The sequence below is a fragment of the Montipora foliosa genome, chromosome 12, assembly GCF_036669935.1.
Source record: "Montipora foliosa isolate CH-2021 chromosome 12, ASM3666993v2, whole genome shotgun sequence".
NCBI lineage: Eukaryota > Metazoa > Cnidaria > Anthozoa > Scleractinia > Acroporidae > Montipora > Montipora foliosa.
This window is the reverse complement of record NC_090880.1, coordinates 1,238,798-1,241,904: the sequence shown is the minus strand read 5'-3', so window position 1 is coordinate 1,241,904 and position 3,107 is coordinate 1,238,798. Positions and strand designations below refer to the sequence as shown.

At 37.9% G+C, this 3,107-nt stretch overlaps 1 long non-coding RNA gene across 1 annotated transcript in view; it reads left to right on the top strand.

Annotated features, from left to right (window-relative positions):
• The window catches only part of LOC137979681 (uncharacterized), a 1,392-nt gene extending 451 nt beyond the window's left edge, over positions 1 to 941 (top strand). The window contains exons 2-3 of the long non-coding RNA XR_011118382.1: positions 36 to 216; positions 808 to 941. This is a non-coding gene — a long non-coding RNA (uncharacterized lncRNA). The remainder of the gene's footprint in view (positions 1 to 35; positions 217 to 807) is intronic.
• Positions 942 to 3,107: the final 2,166 nt, after the last annotated feature.

Sequence of the window (3,107 nt, the reverse complement as noted above, 5' to 3'; positions counted from 1 at the left end):
CAGGGTAATTGGTGACCGATAATTATGATTTTGAGAGCTCATGTGTGTTTGCACCAACACAAGTGCCCATTGAAAGCCTTACGGTGCAAAGTAAGAGGCTGCCAACGAATAATACTCAGGAGGGACATGGGTGCTCACGTGTACGATGCTGCTAGATCTCACCATGACTTACAGCACTGTGAGATACAGCGGTTATTGGGTCTAATACAAAGAAAGGTAAGTATTAAAACTGATATCGATCTAAAAATACATTGAAATCCCGTTAATACGGACATCAAGGGGACATGCCAAAGTGTCCGTTTTATCGGGATGTCCAGCGGGTTCTCAAATAAAAAAGAATAGGGCGACATTTTAACGGCAAAAAAACGTTTAAATTATAGTTTGGTTGTGACAATTTTAATATACGGAAACCTAAGGTTTATTTATCATACTCTTGGATTAATTTATACCTAATTGTAACTGCAACAAGTTCAGTGAAACTATGGAAACCGTACGTTCAACTACTCGCTCAGTATTCTTGGACAAAATTTACTGTCACTGTTACTGTCCGTAAAGCTTGATTGAGTTTCTCCTTCAAGACACGGAAAAGTGTGCGTTATACGTATTAACGGGTTTTCATAGTAAGCAGGTTAATTCTATAGAGAGAATATGAACTTTTCGTCGGGACAAAATAAATTGTCTCTTATATCGGGGTGTCCGTGTTAAGCCGGTTTCCGTAGAGCGGTGTGCACTGTATTGTTTAAAGCAATGAAAACAAAAAAAGGGGAGGAGAAAAGACACTGAAATGTACTGTATACTCGCCTACAGGAAACTGTGATGGAACAAGTGGAAGAAAAGGAAGAGATGGTCGTGGCATTTTCCTGGAGAATTCACGACCTCCCTGCTTCTCTCGCCACTTTGACGGAAGAACGACTACTCACGAGTGGCGATATGAAATCCCACGGATACACTTGGAGGGCAGTAGTTACTACAAACATGGATTGGTTTTTACAGCTGGTTTCTGCCGCATTTCCCGTTTCCGTAGAGATAAGGTGAGAGGAGGGTGCGAAAAATTGGCGTTGTAAGTTTTTTTCATGCAATTGGACAGTACCTGATAGACCTCTTGGGTCCCCCAAAAAAGTCAGAAAGTGGTTTGGAGTTTGGTAAATAAATGAAAATTGTCGATGTGGGGTTTTATTGTAAAAATGAGCTTATACCAATAATAATAAGTGCTAAAATGACGTGAGTGCAATGGCACGGCTCTTACTGACACGAAATAAACAGGTTTATATGCTATATAACAAATAGAAGACTAATGGCAATTCAAAACCTTTTTCTTCTCATTTTCATAGGATGGTGATTTCGCCAGGAAAGGAAAACGAAACCGTGAAAAAGCTACCACCCACAAGAATGAGAGAGGGAATGATGTGGGGGTGTAACCTTTCACAGTTAAACCGTTGCGCTGATGTGGAGGGGAAAATTGAAATAAAGTTTATAATCTTTTTTGTATATTTATAAGTTATGCAATATAGATCGTGTTTTAGTTTGTGTATAGAATAATGCGTGTATTTTCCGGACGATAACGTAGAACGGAATATTGTCTGAACGAAAGATTCGCCTACGATCTCCGACACAAGCCCACACTTTGCATTTCTGAATAGTTTTTACTTTGATCCACTTTCGCCTGATAAATGAGTCTGCTTTCTATGCTTGTGCAGCATTGAATGCGGGAGAGGGTGTAGGTAGTTAATGTGGTAGTTTTTAAGCACGGCCTAAAAAATGGTCCACCGAGTTGTGTCGCAGATTGTAGCGTATTGTGAGTAATTTAAAATTTTTCCTTTCATCCTGCATTTTTTGGATAAACCAAATATATACCGTCAAGAGCAATTGGTGGAGCAAAGCGCTGTTAATTGATGGTATCGTTTTTAGCCGTAAATAATGTTGTTTTTAGGGGCGCTATCCATCACTACAGATGACAATTTTTTATAAAAAGGAACAGCAAGACTTAATTTCACAGCCAAATGAAACAGGGCAAGTGTGTAAGAGCCTGGATTCTACAATTAGCAACGAGGAATCGGGAATTATGCTAGTGGCACCAGTACTTCCATTTATTACTATTATTATTAGTATTATTATTATTATTATTATTATTATCATTATTATTATTATTATTATTTTAATTCAAAGAAATTTCTAGTGGAAAGGGCTGTTCTTTTTTACTTCCCACCGTTGAAGTGGAAAGCGCCCCTGAACGTTATCCCTGATAGCCTCGGTCTTTTAGAAGTTTGTGTTATTTTCATATTCAATACTTCGATTGGCAATTTTTGTATTTATTCTGATCATTAAGATCGTGTTGTAGTTTCTAGGTAGAATGGTAGAAGCACTTTATTTGATGGTTATTGTTGAGAAAAGAAAATTCCAAAGGATGAAACAGGTTGTAGTAGTAGAAAATAAACTGATTTTTAAGTACACAAATGGTACAACTCGAGAATGAATATAATAATTATCTTTTTATTCTTTACTTTAGTAACATTTGGACAAACAATTTGTTAGTTAGTTGCTGAAAATAAGAGTATTTGAAATAAACCATTCCACTCCAAATGAAATAAGAATTCATTGCCCCCTGCCTCATGTACATCCCCCAAATAGTATTGTCTTCAAAGTTAAGAAAGTTTAAAGCCAGAGTTTGTGGACAACATCTATATTTTCGTAAGACTGCAACTAAATAATATTCTTGATATTTACATTACCATTTACGGTGAAATAAAAACCAAAATTAACCTCCCTTCACAAACGAGTCTGGTTTTCACGAACGAGTCACGTTTTGCGAACGAGTCTCGTTTTCCGAACGAGTCTCATTTTCCGAACGCGTCTCGTTTACCGAACCTATCCGAACGGGTCTTTTCTAGCGGTCCCGAACGAGTCTTTCCAAACCAGTCTCGTTTTCCGACGGGTCTTTTAAACGAGTCTAATTTTAAGAACGAGGCTCGTTTTTTTAAACCAGTCACGTCTTCGTGCAAGATTGAGTGCCTATTTCATCGAGACGATTTCTATCGAGGCTTTATAGACTGGTTTACCAAAAACCGTGAGTGATCCAAACCATGTCACGCCAAAGAGGCTGACAAACA